This window comes from Pongo pygmaeus, chromosome 6 (assembly GCF_028885625.2).
Source record: "Pongo pygmaeus isolate AG05252 chromosome 6, NHGRI_mPonPyg2-v2.0_pri, whole genome shotgun sequence".
Taxonomy (NCBI): domain Eukaryota; kingdom Metazoa; phylum Chordata; class Mammalia; order Primates; family Hominidae; genus Pongo; species Pongo pygmaeus.
Genome location: NC_072379.2, coordinates 37,086,907 through 37,110,251, shown reverse-complemented (window position 1 = coordinate 37,110,251; position 23,345 = coordinate 37,086,907).

Sequence of the window (23,345 nt, the reverse complement as noted above, 5' to 3'; positions counted from 1 at the left end):
TGACACACCAAACATCTGCAGGTTATAAAATTTAACCCTTTATCTACATATAAATCATCTCCAAGAGTTGCCATGGGCAGCATCTCTAAAATGAGCCTTATTCCCTTCTCTAGGGTACCTGGAATGGCCATTCATCAACAGATACACTCTCCCCGCTAGACCTGCTATCAACAATGGGCCACTGCCTCTTTTTGTAAACAACAATGGAATGATTATCCATTTTTGCATTGTCTATGGCTGCTTTCTCATTATACTGGCAGAGATGAGTAGTTGAAACAGAGGCCTAAATTCCCCAATATCTAAAATATGTATTCTTTGGCCTTTACATTAAACAAACAAACAAACAAATTGCTGACTACAACTCAAAGTGATGAGGTAGTTGGCTTTTTGATAATGTTGATATTTATTTCTACTTATATTGTGCTCTTGTCTATTTTCAGTGGTCGTGTTCAGTATCATATGGTGTTCCTCTGACATTGAGGCAGGTAATGGCATACCTCACAATTAGTTTCTTCAGAGTCTGAGCCATCCCTAACAGAATATGAATATTAAATGTATAATAGATTTTACAGTTAGATTACAAAGGTATCCATCAGAACCCTCTATCTAAGGACTGTACATTCATAACATGCATTAAAGTCAATTTTATATTTTAAACACTTTTCTTGTTAATGTAACAATTTTTCTTGATTTTTATAAAATGTCAAAGGGAATTAACAATATGGAAACCTCTGTTGCCTACTCCTTTCCTTTGAAGCCTGGGTTATTCTCAGGAGAAATGCTGCATGTGATCACTCAGCCTGTGCTAGAGCAGAACCAACTGTTCGTAGTCTACAGTGTAAATAGAGACCTCTAGAGTTGTGCAGTACCCAATCTACGCAATTGTAAATGGTGGCCCATAAATTTCTTAGCCAAATTTAGGAAGCAATTGAGATAAAACAGGATCAGGTTTTCAAATATGACTCATGAAAATCTCAGATCTTCGTCAGCACCAAAGCATATTCATAATTTCAAGGGTACAAGTAACCACAAAGTGTAGTGAAGCATAGTGAGGTCTGGAGTGTTGCCCACAGGTCTCTAGGTCTCTTCTCACTACACTGGACACTGGCTCTATTTGCATATAATGTCTCTAGATAATATATATAGCTACATCCTCAGGGGAAAGAAAGGCACCTGGGTCAAGAAAACATCTTCGGTTCATACTCAGTTATCTAGCTTACATGACATTTTCTTCAGTATCATGCCTTATAACTTCATGGATCCCAAGTGTATGTATCATGAGCAATACTAAACAACCAAGCACAGCCCACTCAAAACTTCCCATTGATAAGGATTTTCTCCTCTCCCTAGCAAACACTATTAGTTCATTTGCCAGTGAAGCACAGTTACAAGGAGATTTAACTGAGTACCCTTCTTTTTTCCCTGAAGCAGCTCCTTAACTTCTTACTTCCCAGAAGTGTTTGCCTGAGGCAGCCGAAGTGAAAGTGGCCAGGATAGAGTGCCTGACTCATCATCCAGAATAAGCAAAAGTAAAGAGCCTGGGAATTTAGAAACAGGTCAGAATCTATTTGAAGAGTGACATAGAATTGAGGTTGAGACCAAAAAAATGTGTGCTCTAAATCATGTTTTTGCACAACCTAAGTGGAAGTTTCTAGTGTGGATGTCATTTTGGTTGGGAACACACATTTCCTTAGGAAAAGCAGAAGGTTGTGATGGAAGAAACTAAGGATCTTGAAATTGGATAGACCTATTACCACCTTCCCTAACTTCAAGACTTCAAGGTACTGTGAATAAGTTACTTGTTGTTGTGTTTTGTTTGTTTGTTTGTTTGTTTTTGACGAAGTCTCACTCTGTCTCCCAGGTTGGAGTGCAGTGGCATGATCTTGGCTCACTGCAACCTCCGCCTCCTGGGTTCAAGCTATTCTCCTGCCTCAACCACCCGTGTAGCTGAGATTACAGGCATGCTCCACCAGGACTGGCTAATTTTTGTGTTTTTAGTAGAGACGGGGTTCCACCATGTTGGCCAGGCTGGTCTCCAATTCCTGACCTCAAGTGATCTGCTTGCCTCTGCCTCCCAAAGTGCTGAGATTACAGGTGTGAGCCACCAGGCCTGGCCTACTTACTACTTTAAGCCAGATTTTCTACGCCAATAAAGGTGAGCTTGCTATGCCTGTTGTGTGGTGAGGAGTAAATGAGCTATAGTATGTGAAGTTCTCAACACAGTGCCTGGAATAATGAAAGTCTCTTCCTTTGGCTCTCCTTGCTCCCACCACCTCATGCAGACTTTCAAGCCAAATAAATATACCAAACTACTAAGAAAAATTATCTGACACTTGGAAATAGGCCAACAAAAAAGACTGAGTTTTCTTTTAGTGCAGCACTGGTGTTAACTTTCTAATCAATAGGCTATTTTACAACTATGTGGGGGCTTAGGATACCTTGAAGATTTTTATCCAGTAAAGCTGCAAATAATTTCCATCCAATTGAATATATAATCCCAAATAGCATGGTTTATAGCCCTGTTGCATATTAACCAACATTGCACTTAATCCAGGCATCTACTAAATTGTCCATATATCTATATCTTGGTTGTCAATTGTTTTTTGGACTGCTGTTAACATCATATGTGTTTCCTCATTATTTTATTATTTGAGGGTGATGTCTGACACATGCTCAATTTATATTTGGATGGAAGACACATTTTTTTTAACATTATTTAGCGAAATGTACCTAATGGTTTACAGTGGGATTCAAAGGCTATACTGTGTCCTTTACAACATGTGTTAAGTCAGTCATAGATTAAGAGGAAACATTGACTCAGGGTAGTTGGTGGTAGAGTGTGCACTGTGAAAGAAGAGGAGAAGGCTCTGAATGTATTCAGCAGAGGTCTTTTTATCATCTTACTTACCTCCTACCCTCTTTTCTCCAAGTGGTAAGTGTGGCATGATGACCTGTGGTATCCATCTGGTTTAGGGAGACCCATGTGGGCAGAGGAAATCCACTCTGCTCTAAGCCTCTCAGATCAGCCCTGTCTTTTGCATTTTGCCTGCCACGCTTTTCACAGAATCAATTACCTTCATCTTCAGAATACCAAGATCTGACAGGCCAAGATTCGGGTAGAGATTTAGGATCAAAAAGGCTCAGAATGTCTCTTGATCTTCTCTTAGTTATTTTAAGCCACTTAGGCTAGTTACAAGTTAGACAAAACCAGATACCCATGCCATCTAAGATAAATCACTAGAAATTGAGGCAAGATAAATCACTGTAATTTGTGGTAAAACAAAGAGTTAATTTTGCAAACTTTGTCCTCCATTCACATATCCTCTTTAAAGACTGTAAACTGCAATAGGTGGCTGTGTGAAGACAGAATTATCACATATGAGACCCTAAGGGTCCAGCCAAATACTATTTCTCCAATGGTAGCACTTGGTTGGGATTAAAATTTACCTAATTTCTTCTCATGAGAACTCTGTCAATGTCTTTTTTTTTTTTTTAACTGCTTCAGAGATACTATTCTCTCACCCCTTTACCTTTTACATTCTATCTTCAGGACATTCTATCTTCAGGAGTCATCTCATTCATCCCTCTGGGTTTCCAGTCTATCCCCTTGACCTCAAGCTCTCTAAAGGACATAACTTCTGTTTCCCTTGCCTTTAACTACTTATATCACTTCAACTAAGACATATCACTGCAAATAAGCAAGCTTGCTGTAGAAAGCCTATGGCTATAAGTAACTGGAAATATTGGGTTGAATATTAAAGGGAGTTAAAGATTATACAGGTCTTGATAATTGCTATATTTGCCACTCATGAATGACATTAAGAAAAATATTTCTTATCACATTTAATGGGAGATATTTAGGGCGGAAGTGTTAGAGAAAATTTGCATATTTCTACCTTAGTGTGAAATCTATTTAACTACTAAAATGCAAATTATACAGAAAGAAAAAAGCATATTCATAAATAAAATTTATTGTAAAATCCTTAAAATTCATGCTTGGAAGCCTATATTCCTTTTAGAAAATGTTTCTCCACCTTAGTCATACCTTAGAACTCCCTGAGGAGACTATAAATGTCCTGACACTTAGACTGTACTCAAGGTCATTCAGTTAGACTTTCTGGGGATGGACTTACAGGTCAGTATTTTTCCAAATGTCTCTGGATTCCCTTGGGGTTCTGCATTAATGCACTTTCCATATGTCTACACGTTAAAAGCAAACTAAATTAAATAATGGATGTGGTGTGTTCAAAAGAAATCATAAGGCTTATGTTTTATTAAAAAAAGCATATGCAATTTTAGGTGGCACGTTTCTAATTTATATCTCATTTTAAAGTATAATACTAAACACCTTACAAGAGCTACTCAATAAGGATAAGAACATCTTTTCACAGCTTCAACCTTGTAACTATATTTGGTAGGAATGTAACAGTACTTATACTTTCCTAGAAATATCAACCCATCTTTGAATTCTGAAGTGACTACAATCACTCTCTTGCTCTTCTCCTATCTTCCACTCTCACAGTCCCTCATGTACAAATGCACACACATGCCACAACCTCTGATCATGCCTTTAATGTGTATGTAGAAGCATGATATTTTATATGTTTAAGGATATTCAATAGTTTTACTCGGTTATATTTATTTCAAAGGAACTGCTCTATCCAATATTGAACTTACAAGAACACGATTATTCTCTCAGACTTTCACTGCAATTCTTTTAGCATCCCTCAAAATGCACTGCTGAAGCAGAAATTACATTTCCAATAATGTCTGTGTCCTGGATGAGTTATGTTAGTTAACTTTCCTTCCTGCTGGCTCTGGGGCTTGATTGCTTAAATACCTTAGAGATATTATGACTCATTCTCTGTTTGGTTGGTGTTTATGAGAACATCATCCAAAAATCAGAGTCTATATTCATTTAAACTATAGTGATTGAATTAGTTGATTTTTAGCTGAATCATCTGGTGTAGATTAAAACATAAAAATAACCTATACTTCCTAAATGTTAAGTAAGGTTTTTAAGAGACTTGAAGAGGTTAATTAGGATAAAGGATAAATAATTATATTATTAAACAATGTGAGTGCTAAGGCTTAAATCAGCTGATTTTGCTCAATTCCAAAAATGATTCTTCAAGCACACTGTATTACTCCATTCTCATGCTGCTATAAAGATCTTCCCAAGACTGGGTAATTTATAAAGGAAAGAGGTTTAGTTGACCCACAGTTCCACAGGGCTGGGGAGGCCTCAGGCAACTTAGAATCATGGCGGAAGGGGAAGCAAACAAGGCCTTCTTCATATGCGGCAGGAAGGAGAAGTGCAGAGCAAGGTGGAAAAAAGCCCGTTATAAAGCCATCAGACCTCATGAAAACTCACTCACTATCACAAGAACAGCATGGGGGAACCACCTCCATTATCTAATCACCTCCCATGAGGTCCCTCCCCCAACACGTGGGGTTTACAATTCCAATTACAATTCAAGGTAAGATTTGGATAGGGGCACACAGCCAAACCATATCACATGCAGTCAAGTGGATTGCTTTATCATTGACATTTTCGAGGAGGTCAGAGATTAAAATATGCTCAACGTTTCTTTCTTGGGTAGGAACTTACTTGAAATGCTCCAAATAAAAAAATACACTTTATAATTTCATAAGTTCAATAATTGTTTCTGGGCTTTTGTCATGCTTTATGAATTATGCTAGGGGAACATGGTATGGTAAAAATTCTCAGCCACACCTGAAAGGAAATCACAATCAACATACAAATGAAAAATTAAGCAAGCAAGCAATGAAAATGCAATGTTTTATGATGCTATCTTGGATAAAGTACAGGAGGTTATGGATTTTGAAAAGAAGCAGATCTAACTGGTTTTGGTGGTCATTGAAGGTTTCCTAAAGAGACATTTAAATGAAGACTTGTAAATACAATTGTCCCATTGTTTATGCAGGGGTTCGGTGTGTAGACCCCCTTTATAGTTGAAAATTTGTGCATGACTTTTGAGTCCCCCAAAATTTAACTATTAATAGCCAAATGTTGACCAAAAGCCTTACCAATAACATAAACAACTGATTACCATACATTTAGTATCCTATATGTACTGTACACTATTTTCACAGTAAATTAAGCAATAATTTATTGCAATTTATTACAATAAAAGAAAATGCTATTAAGAAAATCAGGCCGGGTGCAGTGGCTTATGCCTCTAATCCCAGCACTTTGGGAGGCCAAGGCGGGCATATCACCTGAGGTCAGGAGTTCGAGACCAGCCTGACCAATATGGTGAAACCCCATCTCTACTAAAAATACAAAAATTAACCAGGTGTAGTAGCGGGCACTTGTGGCCCCTGCTACTCTGGAGGCTCAGACAGGAAAATTGCTTGAATCCAGGAGGCGAAGTTTGCAGTAAGCCAAAGTCATGCCACCGCACTCCAGCCTGGGTGACAGAGTGAGACTCCTTCTAAAAACAAAAAAGAAAGAAAAAGAAAAAAAGTCATAAAAAAAGAAAACATATTTACTATTCATTAAGTGGAAGTAAATCATTATAAAGGTCTTCATCATTGTCTTCACACTGAGTTGACTGAGGAGGAGAAAAGAGAGGGGTTGTTCTGCTTTCTCAGGGGTGGTAGGGATGGAAGAAAATTTGCAGATAAGTGGACTCATGCAGTTCAAACTAACGTTCAAGAGTCCCTTGTATATGTAAAATCAGGTATCAACCAACCAATGGAAAGGGTATGCTAAGCAAGGATAAAAATGTATGAATGGTTAGAAGCAAGAATACATAATTCATAAACTGCAAGTACTTTAGAAACCTTTGTGAGGGGTTTTGATAATTCCCCATAGGTAGAACAGTTGTGGTGTGTGTGTGCATGTTTGTGTGTGTGCATTTTGCCATAAGATAGGTTAATCTGATCAGCAATATAAAAATGCTGCTTTAATAACAAACAATAGATTGGAGAGACTTACACTTTCAACTAAAATGAAATAATAGAAGCAGAACTTAACATTTTTCCTGAAACAACAAAAAAATTGATAAACTATATCAAGTGATGGTTTTAAGACAATGAATTTGAGAAAGCAATGGGCAGTTATCCCTGAAGGATGTTAAGCAAATGAAGTGAGGTCTACAATTGGCCAGCTCACTCCACTGAGAGAGTAGGTCCAAGTTAGAGCACAGGTGAGGGAAACCCAGAGAAAGTCCATGGAATTTTCTGAGTTAAATAAATATAGCCGGGACTCTGAAGAGACCATAAAAAAGGAGTATCAGAGAGAAGAAAGCTATGTAAATAAAGAACTCTGAATATCCTCAGAGGTTTGCCTTCAAGTAGTCATCTAAGTACTAATCACATATATTTCTGAGGAAAATATGATAGGCTGGGAAATAAATGCCTAAAACAACTAGAGGAAACTGTGCGATTCAAACAACAGATCCAGAAAAAATGCCTGTTATTTCAAGTGAGACTGGAAAGATTCATAATCCCTAAGACATTGGGGAAGCATGCAGATGTGTGTTAATGCAGTAGTAAAGAATAATTAGGATTAGTTTTGTCCCACTTAATAATTAGTAAAAATTAGACCTGAAAAGATCATAGCATTTAAAAATAATTTAATTGCATCTGAGAACTAAACTAATGAATATTTATGGAAATACAAAAATAACCAGCACAAAAGAAGATAGATGTGTAATTTCTAACATCCAATCTAATATCACTAGGTATATAAAGAAGTAAGAAACTGTGAAATGTAATGAGTACATCATTAAATCTATTGAAACAAACCAAACAGACGTTAGATTTAGCAGATAGAGACTTAAACAGATATAACTATTCTACATGTTAAAAACGTTAAGTAGTGATACTGAAGATATAAAAAAGACCAAAATTCAAAATTATATATGAAAATTTCACTGTCTGAGTTTTTAAAATCTATACTGAATGTGACTGATAGGAGATTGGATATCAAAGATAGAAAGGTTAGTGAATATAAAAATATATCAATAAAAAGTGTCAAATATTAAATAGTGCCATTTCCCAAACAGCATGATTCATCTTCATGGTATATTAACTGGTAGTAGTTGAATAAAGTACAAGCTTTCTTCCAGTTCTTTAGTCCACAAATCACAATATAAATAACAGATTTGGATTATGATTAGTGAGCAATTATAGCACTTATTACAAAGTCCACTGGTAATAAGTAACTGCATTTGTTATTTAGTTCCCACACAGGCAGCAAAGCATGAAGTTGTGCTTCTTCCTTGTCTTCATGTGATAAGTCAATATGGATAATTAAAATGAAGGATTTGGTTAAAAATTATATATATGTGTATATATACATGCAACAAATAAATAATAAGTGATATATTAGAAATAAAATTTGAATTGAATTAAAATGGAGTTATGGAAAAAAATAGCCAGCTGTGGGACTATTAACACCAACACTGTTCAAGAAACAATAGATGTGTAACCACAAAAACTGAGTGAAGTGAATCTACTTACATAAATGAGGAAAGTGATCAAAATAAAAATGACAAAGTTGTTGCAGAGGAAGTAACACTGGTAGGAACTTCACATTAAAGGAATTTGGGGGATTGATGTCAGCAAGATGGTGGAATAAGAGTTTCCAGTCATGGTCGGGCGTAGTGACTCATACCTGTAATCCCAGAACTTTGGGAGGCTGAGGCGAGTGGATCACATGAGGTCAGGAGTTTGAGACCAGCCTGGCTAACATGGTGAAATCCCATCTCTACTAAAAATACAAAATTAGCTGGGCGTGGTGGTGCATACCTGTAATCCCAGCTACTTGGGAGGCTGAGGCAGGAGAATCACTTGAACTTGGGAGGCAGAGGTTGCAGTGAGCCGAGATTGTGCCATTGAACTCCACCCTGGGCAAAAAGAGCGAGACTCTGTCTCAAAAAACAAAAAACAAAACAAAACAAAAAAAGAGTTTCCAATCCTTGTCCTCCCACTGAGACTCGACTCCAATTTAACAATCATTTACAAACAAAAATACGTTCATGAGAGCTCCAGAATCCAGGTGATCCAGGTGAGAGGATTCTTTACCCAATTGGAGTACAGAAATGATAAAAGATATTGAAGAGGGTAAGAAAAACAGTTTTGCTCACACAGTTCCCCCCTCTCAAAAACTCACATAATGCAGTGTCAAAAAAAAAAAAACAACAACTCTCAGTCCATGAGTTTGTCCATGAAAGAAAGTGGCAGCAAAGTGAGCATCTGACTTCTCTGCAGATTCTGAAATGAGGGCCACCTTCAGATCTAGGCACCAGGCTTGCACCCATCTACCTGACTATAGGCCCACCTGAAGAACCTGGCAATAGACCCAGTGTCCCACAGAATCCTCCAGCCAGCTTACCCAGACACTCTGGCTAAACTGACTGGTAAAGAAGATTTCCCTGCTGAAGCCAGTCTGTAAAGGATGTAAGAGTTAATTACTTGTTCAAATGCATAAATACCAGTGCAAGATAAAGGGTCATAAAGAATGAAGGAGGCATGATGCTACCAAAAGAAAGAAAAAATGAAGCTGCTGTTACTGACCCTAAAAAAATGGAAATCAAAAAACTGTCAAAAAAGAATTCAAACTAATTGCTTGAAGAAAATCAGTGAGCTACAAGACTACAGAAAAGCAATGAACAAAATATAATCAGGAAAACAATACATGAACATAATATGAAGTTTTTTTTATTTTTATTTGTATTTTCTTAATTTAATTTAATTTTATGTTCCAGGATATATGTGCAGGATATTCAGGTTTGTTACATAGATGAATGTGTGCCATTCTGGTTCGCTACACAATCAACCCATCACCCAGATTTTAAGTCCCACATGCATTAGCTATTTATCCTGATGTAGTCCCTCCCCCTGCCACCTACAACAAGCCACAGTGTGTGTTGTTCCCCTCCCTATGCCCATGTGTTCTCATTGTTCAGTTTCCACATGTAAGTGAGAGCATGCAGTGTTTGGTTTTCTTTTCCTGTGTTAGTTTGCTGAGAATAATGGCTTCCAGCTTCATCCATGTCCCTACAAAGGACAAGATCTCATTCCTTTTTATGGCTGCATAGTATTCCATGGTATATATGATACCACATTTTCTTTATCCAGTCTATGATTGGTGGGCTTTTGGGTTGATTCCATGTCTTTGCTATTGTGAATAGTGCTGCAACGAACATACATTTGTATGTATCTTTATAATAGAATGATTTATATTCCTTTGGGTATATACCCAGTAATGAGCTTGCTTGGTCAAATGGTATTTCTGGTTCTAGGTCTTTGAAGAATTACCACGCTGTATTCCACAATGGTCGAACTAATTTACATTCCCACCAACAGTGTAAAAAAAGCATTCCTATCTCTCCACACCCTTGCCAGCACCTGTTATTTCTTGAATTTTCAATAATTGTTATTCTGACTGGCATGAGATGGTGTCTCATTGTGGTTTTGATTTGCATTTCTCTAATAATCAGTGATGTTGAGCTTTTTTTCATGCTTGTTGGTCACATAAATATCTTCTTTTGAAAAGTGTCTGTTCATGTCCTTCATCTACTTTTTAATGGGGCTGTTTTTTCTTGTAAATTTGTTCAAGTTTCTTGTAGATTCTGGATACTAGACCTTTGTCACATGGATAGATTGCAAAATTTTTTTCCCATTCTGTAGGTTGTCTGCTCACCCTGATGATAGCTTCTTTTGCTGTGAAGAATCTCTTTAGTTTAATTAGATCCTATTTGACAATTTTTGCTTTTGTTGTAATTGCTTTTGACATTTTCATTATAAAATCTTTGCCCATGCCTATTTCATGAATGGTATTGCCTAGGTTTTCCTTCAGGGTTGTTAGAATTTTGGGTTTTACATTTAAGTCTTTAATCCATCTTGAGTTAATTTTTGTATAAGCTGTAAGGAAAGAGCCTAGTTTTAATTTTCTGCAAATGGCTATCCAGTTTTCCAGAGCCATTTATTAAATAAGGAATCCTTTTCCCATTGCTTGCTTTTGTCAGGTTTGTCAAAGATCAGATTATTGTAGATGTGTGGTTCTATTTCTGAGATCTCCATTCTGTTTCATTGGTCTATGTGCCCGTTTTGGTACAAGTACCATGCTGTTTTGGTTACCCTAGCCTTGTAGTTTAGTTTGAATTGAGTAGCGTGATGCTTCCAGCTTTGTTCTTTTTGCTTAGGATTGTTTTGGCAATATGGGCTCTTTTTGGTTTCCATATGAATTTTAAAGTAGTTTTTTCTAGTTCCATAAAGAATGTCAATGGTAGTTTAATGGGAATAGCATTTAATCTATAAGTTACTTTGGGCAACATGGCCACAAAATGTGAAGTTTAATACAGGGGTAGGACAAAGCAAAAATTCTAGAGCTGAAGAATATGATTATTGAACCAAAAAAAAAATCAGTTGAGTGTTCAACAACCAATCTAATCAAATAGAAGAAATAACTGGTAAGCTAGAATACAGGTCATTTGATATTACCCAGTAAAAGGAACAAAAATTAAAATTAAAAACAGTGAAGAAAGCCAATGAGACTTATGGAAAACCATCAAATGAACTAATCAATATATGCATGATTGAAGTCTAAGAAGGGATGACACAGAAAGAGGAAGAAAGCTTATTTTAAAAAATAACTCAAACATCTAGAGAGGGAAATGAACATACAGATTCAAAGATCCCAAAGGATCCCCAAATAATCTGATTACAAATAAATTCACAGCAAAGCAAAAATTATAATCCTATTTTCCAGTCTAAGACAGAGAATTTAAAAATAGCATGAGAAAATTGACTCATTACATACAAGATAATTTACCTAAACCTATAAGTGAATTTCTCAGCAGAAACCTTGCAACCCAGAGAACTAGAATGAAATATTCAAATTGGTGAAAGAACAACAACAACAAAAAATGCCATACAAGAAAATTGTACCAGCAAAACTGTCCTTTAAAAATAAAGAAGGAATCAATACTTTCCCAGACAAAAACAAAGACAGTTCATCACCATTAGATCAGTCTTACAAAGAGTGCTGAAGTGAAATCTTCAAGTTGAAGCAAAAGGATACTGTACAGCAACACAAAAGCATATTGGAGTATAAGTATCGTTGGTCAAGGTAAATATATACATAAATACAGAAAATATAATAACACAACATTGTAAGAACATTGTAACAATATAACATTATAAAAATATAACATTGTTATAACAATGTAACATTGGTGTATAATATAAGACAGTGGTGCATAAATCACTTTTAACCCAAATATTAGTTTTAGTAGACATAGTATTAAGGATACAGCCACAACAAACAATGTAAAAAGAAGTAAATTCTGTCATTGATAATATCAAGTGGATGCTTCGAGAATGAAACTGGAGAGTTTTTGTGTGTGATTAAAGTCAAGTTGTTAGCAGTTCAAAATAGACTGCTCTAACAATAAGAAGTATGCAAGCCTCATGGTAACTGTACACAAAAAGAAAATGTATAGCAGGCACAAAAAAAGATTAAGACAAAAGAATCAAAATATATTACTCCAAAAAATTATCAAATCACAAAAGAAGACAGCAAGAGGGAACAAAGAACTGCAAAACAAACAGAAAAAAACAAGATGATAATAGCAAATCCTTATCTATAAATGATTAGTTTAAATGTAAATGGATTAAACTCATTGATTAAAGAACATAAATTGGAAGAACAGATAAAAACAAAACAAAACAACATTCAACTATCTACTGGCTGCAAGACACCCACTTTAGATTTTGAGACACATATAAGCTAAAAAATGTAATGATGATGAAAGATATTCCAAGAAAATGGCAACCGAAAAAGGGGGTAGCTGTACTTTTATCAGATAAATTAGACTTTAAGTCAAAAACTGTCACAAGAGGCAAATAATGTCATGACATAATGGTAAAAAAGTAACTTCAATACAAATATATAACAATTATAGATATAAATACATCCAATATCTGAAGGAAGAAATAGCATTACAACAGTAGGAGACTTCAATATCACATTTATAATAATAAGGAGATCAACCAGACATAAAATCAGTAGGGAAATACCAGACTTGAACAACATTGTGGACCAAATGGACCTCACAAACATATACAGACCATTTCACCCAACAGCAGCTAAATACACATCTTTCGCAAGTTCACATGGAACATTCTCTAGAATAAATCATATGTGAGATCACAAAATAAATTCTAACAAATTAAAAAAAATCACTGACTATCCTTTCTAACCACTGTAATATAAAACCACAAATCAGTAACAAAAGGAAAATTTAAAAAATTACAAATGCATAAATACAACAAAGTATTGAACAGCCATTGGGTCAAAGAAAATATCAAAAGAGAAATTAAAACTGTATCAAGATAAATGAAAATAAAAATACAACATAGCAAATTTTGTGAGATGCAGTAAAAGCAATTTTAAGAGGAAAGTTTATAGTAATAAATGCCTACATTGCATATACAACCTAACATTACATCTCAAAGAACTAGAAAAAGAACAAGAATAACAAATTAAGCCCAAATATAGCAGAAGGAAGGAAATAATAAAGACTGCAGCATAAATAAACAAAATAGAAACTAGGAAAACAATAGAAAATACTGAACAAAAATTCATTGTTCTTTGAAAAAATAAACAAAAATGACAAATAGTCTGCTAGACTAAAAAAAGACAGAAGATACAAATAAAATCAGAAATGAAGAAAAATATTACAACCAATGCCATATATAAAGCAGATCATAGAGAATATTATGAAAAATTGTACATCAAAAATTGTACAAAATTACTAAAAACATACAACCTACCAAGACTGAATCAATGAAAAATAGGAAGCTTAAATAGATCAATTGGAAATTTAAAAAAAACTGAATTGGTAATTAATACCCTTCCAAAGAGAAAAAGCCCAGGGCCAGATGGCTTCACAGATGACTTCTGCCAAACCCTTACAGAAGAATGAATGCCAATACTTCTCAAATTCTTTAAAAAATAAAATAGGTAATTTTCTCAACTGTTTTTATGAGTTCTGCATTACTCTGATACAAACACTAGAAAAAGACACTATAAGAAAAGAAAACTGTAGACCAAAATGCCTGAGAAATATGGTTGCAAATATCCTCCACAATATTAGAAAAGCAAATTCAACCACATATTAAAGCCCATTTATGCCTAGTGTTCCCTTTATTGGAACACTAAGCATGTAGGAGTTATTTATATCCTACTGCTCAAGGTCATAGCCAAGGTCTGATTGCAAAAATTCAAAAAATTGCAACCTCAGGCATAAATCGATTAAAAGTATCATACACCATGACCAAGTGAAACTTATCCCTGTGCTATAAAGATGGTTTATCACATGCAAATTTATCAATATGATACACCAAATTAAAAGATTGATGGATAAAAATCAAATGGCCATCTCAATAGATGCAGAGAAAAACATTCAATTCAACACCCTTTCGTGATAAAAATTCTCAACAAAATAGGTATAGAAGGAACTTGTCTCAACAAAATAAAGGCCATTTGTGAAAAGCAGACCTCTCACATCACACTCAGCAATGCAAAAATGAAAAACTTTCCACTAAGTTCTAGGATCTTAGCAAGGCAAGGATGCCCACTTTCACAACTTCTAATCAACAAAGTACAGGAAACCAGAGCAATGAGGCAAAAAATAAATAAAAAGTATAAAATAAGAAAGGAAAAAGTGAAATTTTCTTAGTTTGCAGATGACATAATCTTACATGCAGAAAACCCTATAGATTACACATACAAACAGATAGAACTAATACACAAATTCAGCAGTTGTAGTATAAAAGGATCAACATACAAAAATCAGTTGTGTTTTTATACATTAATAATGAATTATCCAATAAGAAATTAATAAAATAATCTCATCCACAATATCATCAAAAAGAATAAAATATCTAGAAAAATCTTAAGCAAAGATGATAAAAGACTTGTATATCGAAAACTAAAAATCACTGATTGAAAAAAAATTAAAGCAGACACAGGTAAGTAGAAAGACATCCCACATTCATGGACTGGAAAAATTAATATTGCTAAAATGTCCATACTATTAAAAGTGATCTGCAAATTTAATGTAATCTCTACCGAAAGTCTCAGTGGCATTTTTGTCAGAAATTTTTTAAAAATCATGAAATTCCTGTCGAATCATAAGGACACCAAACAGCCAAAGCAGTACTGAGTAAGGACAAAGCTGGAGACATCACATTCTTGATTTCAAATTATATTACAAAGCTAAAGTAATCAAAACAATATAGCACTGGCATAAAAACAGACATATAGACTAACACAACAGAATAGAAAGCCCAAAAATAAACCCACTTATAAGTAATTAACTTATCTTTGACCAAAATGCCAAGAATAGGCAATGAGGAAAGGATAGTCTCTTCAATAAATCGTGTTGGGAAAACTAGATATCCACATGCAAAAGAAGGCTATTTGACCCTCATTTTTAAAAATAAATAAAAATAAACTCAATAAAAATAAACTCAAAATGAATTAGACATTTAAAGCATAAGACCTGAAACTGTAAAAGTCCTAGAGAAAAAAAAAAAAACAGATAAAATCTTTTCAACATTCAGCTTGGCAATGATTTTGCCTGTGACACCAAATCATAGGCAACAGAAATACAAAGTGATAAGTGGGATTACATTAAAGTAAACAGCCTCTGCTCCAAAGGGTGCAATCAACAAAATAAAAAGGCAACCTACAGAATAGGATAAAATATTTGGAAAAAAATCTAACTGACAAAGTATTAACATCCATAATTTATAAGGGACTCCTACAAATTAATAGCAAAACAAAACAAATTACTAAAAATGAGCAAAGGAACTGAACAGACATTTCTCCAGATATATGAATGGTCAATTGTTATATTAAAAGGTGCTCAACATCACAAGTAAGCGAGGAAATATAAATCAAGATCAAATTGAGATACCACCTCACACCTGTTAGAATGTCTGTTACAAAAAACAAAGTAACATGTTGGCAAGAATGTAGAGAAAGAAGGACCCATGTACACTGTTGGTGGGAATGTAAGTTGGCACAGCTAGTACAGAAAACAGTATGGAGGTCTCTCAAAAAATTAAAAATATAATTACTGTATGTTTTGTCAATCTCACATCTGGGTACATATCCAAAGGAATTGAAATCACAATCTTTAAGAGATATCTGCACTCACATGAACACTGCAGTATTACTTACAATAGTCAAGACATGAAAGGCACATAAATGTCCACTGATGGATGAATGAATAAATAAATGTGGTCTATATATGCAATGGGATATTCAGCCATTAAAAAGAAAGAAATCCTTTCACTGGTGACAACATGAATGAATATGAAGGACATTGTACTAAGTGAAACAAGCCAGATACAGAAGCAGAAGAAGATGCGAAGGAATTAAGGAAGGCTCTCAGACTTCTTGGATTTTACAGGATGAGATCATAAAGTTATTCACCTGTGAATGTGTACTATTTCTCAAGACAATAAATGTTCGAAGCCTCCCAGTCTGTTGTACTTTGCTGTAGCAGTCTTAGCAAACTCATATTGTACCCATTCTACATCACAAAAGGAATAAAAAAATTTTTTTAAATGAAGTGATCAGCCAGGCGTGGTGGCTCATGCGTATAATCCCAGCAGTTTGGGAGCATGAGGCGGGTGGATCATTTGAGGTCAGGAGTTCGAGACCAGCCCTGCCAACATGGTGAAACCCCATCTCTACTAAAATTACAAAAATTAGCCTGGTGTGGTGGCACATGCCTGTAATCCCAGCTACTCAGTAGGCTGAAGCAGGAGAATCACTTGAACATGGGAGGAAGAGGTTGCAGTGAGAAGAGATCGTACCATTGCACACCAGCCTGGGTGGCAGAGGGAAACTGTCTAAAAAAAAAACAAAAAACAAAAAAAAAACAAAAAACAGTGATTCAGGCACCTCTGGGACAATAACAAACAGATAACATTAATGCCATCAGAGTTTGAGATTTAAAGGGGGTAACAGGCAATTCTGAAAAAAATGTTTGACGAAAAAATGGCAGAACAGTCTCAAGCTTGGCAAATGTCATTGCTATGGACTGAATGTTTATGCCCCCCATGGCAATGTGGTGATATGTGGGGCCTTTAGGAGATGATTATACCTTGAGAGTAGAGCTCATCTGATGAGATCAGTGTCCTTACAAAAAGAGACCAGAGAAAGCTTACTTGCTCTTTCTCCACTCTTTACCATGTGAGAATACAATGAGAATACAAACATCTGCAAATAAGAAAAGGTGCCCTCAGCAGTTACCATGTATGTCAGTACCTTGATATTGGACTTCTTAGCCTCCAGAATTGTGAGAAATAAGTGATCGTTGTTTAAGCCACACAGTCTATGGTATATTTGTTATAGCAGTCCAAACTGATGAAAACAGAAATTGGTACTGTGAGTGGGAGTGCTGGTAAAACAAATACTTGAAAATGTGCAAGCAGTTTTGGAACTGGGTAGTGGGTAGGGTAGAGGCTGGAAGAGTTTTAAAGTTCATGTTAAAGGAAGCTAAGATTATCACGAAGGATATTTAAAGGTGAACTTAGTGAGAACTCAAAAAAGAAAAAGTGTAGCTGTCAAGAAAGCATCTGTCTTTTCTGAGAATCCCTAACTAATAATGTACTGAATATTGGTAGAAATATAGACAGTACAGGCCATTTTGACAGGATCTCAGAGAGAAATGAGGAATATGTCATTGGACAGTGGAGAAAAAGATGATCCTTGTTGTAATGTGGTAATAAACTTGTCTTACTTGTGTTTGTGGTCTACTGTGTTGTGGGAGAACTTGGAAGCAATGAAATTAGACATTTAGCTGAGAAGATTTCCAATTAAACTGTTGAAGGAGTATTTGGTTCCTGCTGACTGCTTATAGTAAATGCAAGAGGAAATAAGTGACTTGAAGATGGAATTATTAAACAAAAAGGAACTGGGATGTAAAAATTTGGGAAATTCTCAGTATATATTTTTTATTTTCACTTTAAGTTCCGGGATACATGCACAGAATGTACAGGTGTGATACATAGGTATACATGTGTCATTGTGGTCTGCTGCACCTATCAACCCATCACCTAGGTTTTAAGCCCCACATACATTAGCTATTTGTCCTGATGCTCTCTCTCCCCTTCCACCCCTAACAGGCCCCCTTGTGTGTTGTTCCCCTCCCTGTTTCAAAGTGTTCTCGTTGTTCAACTCAACACTTATGAGTGAGAACATGCCGTGTTTGGTTTTCTGTTCCCACATTAGTTTGCTAAGGATGATGGCTTCCAGTTTCATCCATGTCCCTGCAAATGACATGATCTCATTCCTTTTTGTGGCTGCATAGTATTCCATGGTATATGTGTAACACATTTTCTTTATCCAGTCTATCATTGATGGGCATTTGGGTTGATTCCATGTCTTTGCTATTGTGAATAGTGCCACAATAAACATATGTATGCATGTATCTTTATAACAGACTGATTTATATTCCTTTGGGTATATACTCAGTAATGGATTACTAGGTCAAATGGTATTTTTGGTTCTAGATCCTTGAGGAATTGCCACAGTGTCTTTCACAATGGTTGAACTAATTTACATTTCCACCAACCATGAAAAAGCATTCCTTTTTAAAAATTAACTCACGATGAATTAAAGACTTCAATGTAAAACCCAAAACCATCAAAATCCTAGAAGAAAACCTAGGCAATACCATTCAGGACATAGGCATGGGCAAAGATTTTATGATGAAATCACCAAAAGCAATTGCATCAAAAGCTAAATTTGACAAATGAGATCTAATTAAACTAAAGAGCTTCTGCACAACAAAAGAAACTATCATCAGAGTGAACAGCCAACCTAAAGAATGGGAGAACAATTTTGCTATCTATCCATCTGACACAGGTCTAATATCCAGAATTTACAGGTAACTTAAAAAACTCATAAGAAAAAAACCAAAGAACTCCATCAAAAAGTGGGCAAAGGAATATGAACAGACACTTCTCAAAAGAAGACATTTATGCAGCCAGCACACATATGAAAAAAAGCTCAACATCATTGATCATTAAAGAAATGCAAATCAAAACCACGAGATATTATCTCATGCCAGTAAGAATGGCAATTATTAAAACTCAGAATTATTTTTCAAATAATATGTTCAGAAGAGAACACTAAGGGTTTGGCAAAGCAACAGTTTGATAAGATCGTATGGGTGTGAATCACAAACTTAAATCAGACACCTCATCAACTGCCAGTTTGAACTGAAGCAGAAGGAGATGGGAAAGAATTAAGGAATGCTCTCAGACTTCTTGAATTTTACAGGATGGGACCATAGAGCTATTCATCTGTGAACGTGTACTGTTCTCCAAAACAAGGGAAGCATGGCTGCTTAGAAGATTCAGAGATCATTAGAGGTACTGCCTCTGTTTCAAAGGGGCCACTGTTACCTTGCTTTTTAACAAGCCAGATGCTTTCAGCAGGCCAGATAGACACCACTCAGAGTTTTGGGGGTGCAATCTCTTCCCAGCCCCAGTGGGTCCAGGTGGGACCACCACCCCAGTAGGTCCTGGGGGTGGTACTTTTGTCCCCACCGGTTTTGAAAGGCAGAAATTCAAGCCAAGGAGGATTATTTTCATAGCCTAAGATCTAATGCGATTTTACTTACTAGGTTTTGAGCTTGCTTGGGACCAATCACCACTTTCTTCCTTTCTTCCTTTTTACTTTTCCCTTTTAGAATAAAAATGCCTGTCCTATACTTGTCTTACCATTATATTTTGGAAGCACATAGATGTTTCAGTTGCACAAGTTTGCAGCCCAAGAGATATTTTGTCTCAGAACAAATTGAACCTTGAATCTCACCCTTATCTGATTTAGACGATATTTAGCTGAAACTCTGGACATTAGACTTTAGAGTTGGTGCTGCAATTAGTTATTAGTATTGGGTTTGTTGGGATAGAATGTACTGTGCATGTAAAAGGACATGAACTTTCGGGGTCCTGGTGCAGAATGTTATGGACTGAATATTTGCATTCCTTCAAAATGCATATGTTGACACCAAATCACCAATGTGATGGTATTAGGAAGTGGGGCCTTTGAGCAGTAATTAGGTCATGAGGATGGAGCTTCCTCTCCATTCTCCACCATGTGAGAATACAGATGGCTGAGAAAACAGCCATCAGCTGTCAGAAAACCAGAAAGAATGCCCTCAGCAGACACTGGATCTGCCAGCAACCTAATATTGGATTTCCCAGCCTCCTGGGAAAATAAATATATATACTTTAAGCCACCCATCCTGTAAGATATTTGTTATAGAAGCCAGAACTGACTGAGATAGATGTAAACCTACCTATTCAAAAGCAGAATGAAACTCCAACAGGAATCATTCACAGGAACCTAGCAATCAACCTGTTGCAAACTCAAGAAAAATAAAAATTTTGAGAGTAGTTGGATAAACAAGGCACATTGTCTGTACAGAACAATTCAAACTATTTCAAATTTATTATCAGAAATCATGGAGGCTAGAAGGATGGCACAATATTATTAAATTGTTGGAAGGGAAGAACTGACAGCCCAGAATTATATATTCAGTGAAAACATCATTCAACAATGAAAGTAAAATAAAGACATTCTCAGATGAAGGAAAACAAAGTGGGTTTGTAGCCAGCTGATGTATTCTGAAAGATTTTCCAAAGGAATCTTTTCTGGCAGAAGGAAAAGTTACCAGAAGAAACTTGTAACATCCAAAGTCATAAAAAGGAGAAACAGAAATAGTAAAATTGGCTACTTATAATAGATATTCTCGTTCTATTTAGTTCTTTAAAATAAGTTTGTCAGTAGAAAGCAAAATTCATGAAATTTTCTTAGTTTTCAGTGTATGTGGATCACATATATCTAATATATAAATATATATTTCATTTGAAGATGAAAGAGGGAAGAGGTCTCTGAGGTAAGGTTTCTACATTCCAATTTGAAGTGGTAAAATATTGATTCTAGGTAGACCGTGAAGGCTAGTTATATGTTTTTAATCTCTAGATCAACGCCTTCGGAAAAACTTTTGGAAGAGACATAGCCAAAATTGCAATTAATAAATTAAAATGGGCCAGGCTCAGTAGCTCACGCCTATAATCTCAGCACTTTGGGAGGATGAGGCGGGTGGATCACTTGAGGTCAGGAGTTCAAGACCAGCCTGGCCAATATGGTGAAACCCCATCTCTACTAAAAATATAAAAATTAGCCGGACTTGATGGCACATGCCTGTAATCCCAGCTACTTGGGAGGCTGAGGCAGAAGAATTGCTTGAACCCAGGAGATGGAGGTTGCAGCGAACTGAGATCATGCCCCTGCACTCCAGCCTGGGCGACAGAGGGAGACTCTATCTCAAAATAAATAAATAATAATTATAAATAAAAATGGAATACTGAATAAATGTCTAGTAACCCAACAGTAGGAAGAAGGCCAGCATAAATAATCAATCTATTAAAATAATAACCTACTGCATGGACAAGATCTCAATATCAAACTTATTTTAAGACTACTGTAACTAAGACATGGTGGCATTTTTCTGCAACAATAAACCAATCAAGCAATAGAATGGAGTGGAGATTACAAAAATATACATTCGCACAGATGAACACTTGATTTATAACTAAATTGGCACTGCAGAGTAATAAAGACAAAATTTATGTTTTAATTTAATATTGAATTTATTGAATATCAGCATCAAAATTAATAAAAATTGATATCTATTTTATACCATAAGAAGTCAATTTTGGATCAATTTTTATCAAAATGTCAATGTAGAAAATAAAATTCTAGAAAAATGTTATAAGTAGCTCTATATTCTTGGTATAGAGAAATATTCTCCAGATAAGACACAAAAACACTCATCATAATTGAAAATATTGATAAATTCAACTACATTAAAATTAACAACCATAGTTTCTCAAAATACACCATTTTGAGAAGGAAATGGCAAGCTATACAGTGAGAAGATATGTCTACCAATCTTATAACCATCATAAAGTTTGTGTCTGGAACATATGGATAACTTCTAAAAATAAATTACTCAAAAATCAACAACACGAGACAAATGGGCAAAGTATGCTGAAATGGTGCGTAAAATAGATAGTATATGAATGGTAAATGAAAATGTGAAAGGTGTTCTAGCTTTTAAGTTTTATCAGAAATGAAGGTTTAAACCACAGTCAGATTTTCACTGCCACCTTTCATGGTGTGCCTTGTGGAAGACCAATGCTCCAGTTGAGAATAGCTAAATAAAGAATTTTACACACACACACACATATATTATTTTTATAATTATATTTAATTTGTTTAAAATCTTGGAACATGCCAAGGCACCAAGGACTTGAGGAACAAAAGCATAGAAGGAAACAAAGCCTTCTGAACATTGCTTATTCCTTCCACCACATGTGGTTCTTGGAGCAAGGAGGCAGGCCAGAATTGTCTAGAAAGTCCAGGTATCTCTCAGAGCTTCAGGCAATATCATGGAGGCATAAAGGAAAATAAATTAGGGTTTCATTCTGTCAAGGCAGATAGAACATGAGGGCCCAGGATCCTAAGGAGAAAGAGGGCTGAAAAGAAGTGCCACCAACACTCACCACCTATTTTCCCTTGAGATGATTAATCAGCCTTCCATGCCAAGGAACAAAAAATTCAAGCACAGTGACTGAATAGCAAGCAGAGATTTTAGCAACCTCCTGCTGATGGTGGACAGAATTGGAATTCAGGAGCCATCAAAGGAGAGGAATTGTAGAAAAGGCCACAAGAACTCAGTTGGGACCCCTGGAGCACCAGAATCTAGGAGTGGTGGTAAACCAGAAGTAAAACAAGTCATGAAAAGATAGCAAGCTAACCCTAAGTGGGCTCCTGGACTGTATTGGATGGAGATATTTTGCCTCTTTGCTGCCTACCAGAGGAATTCTATTCCCAGAGGTAATAATCTTCAAATGTGAAAGCACCATAGACTTTTAATGGGAATGATTTACATGAGCATGAAAACAGAAACAATGATGGTAGACTTAAATACAGATATTATAGCAATTACTTTAAACTTAAATACATAAAAAGCTCCAGTTGAAAGACAATTGCCAGGCAGATTAAAAGACCAGACCTTGTGCTTACAGAAGACATGTTTAAACAAAATTTGAAAGTAAAGGTTGAGAAAAAATATCTTACGCAAACATTAACCAAAAGGGCTGCTGTAAATATATTAGTAAGATTACGGGAAAACATATTACTGAGACATAAAGAGGGACATTTCAAAATAACAAAAGGGTCAGCTAAATAGGAAGGTACTAAAATCTTA